Source organism: Myotis davidii, unplaced genomic scaffold, assembly GCF_000327345.1.
Source record: "Myotis davidii unplaced genomic scaffold, ASM32734v1 scaffold211, whole genome shotgun sequence".
NCBI classification, from domain to species: Eukaryota; Metazoa; Chordata; class Mammalia; order Chiroptera; family Vespertilionidae; genus Myotis; species Myotis davidii.
In genome coordinates, this window is record NW_006282523.1 from 650,030 (window position 1) to 650,270 (window position 241).

At 63.5% G+C, this 241-nt stretch overlaps 1 protein-coding gene across 1 annotated transcript in view; it reads left to right on the forward strand.

The window, feature by feature from the left end:
* The window catches only part of BAIAP2 (BAI1 associated protein 2), a 28,078-nt gene that overhangs the window by 27,498 nt on the left and 339 nt on the right, over positions 1–241 (forward strand). The window lies entirely within an intron of this gene.

The window sequence follows — 241 nt, forward strand, 5'->3', positions numbered from 1 at the left end:
GAAAACAGGAAGTACTTTTTTTTCCCTGAAAACAAAAACAGAAAAACAGATGCATGGACTCCGGTGTACGTACTGTTACTTCTGCATCCGGCCCCGCGCACGGGGCACCTGTCAGGACAGGGAAGGGGCGGACTCTGCTGGACGGTGTGCCGAGCCCAGAGCGCAGGCGTCGCCCTCAGGCGTGGCGCCCTCACCCAGCGCCCTGGCGGGAGGGGGTCAGGCAGGCGCCGCCTGGCCACGC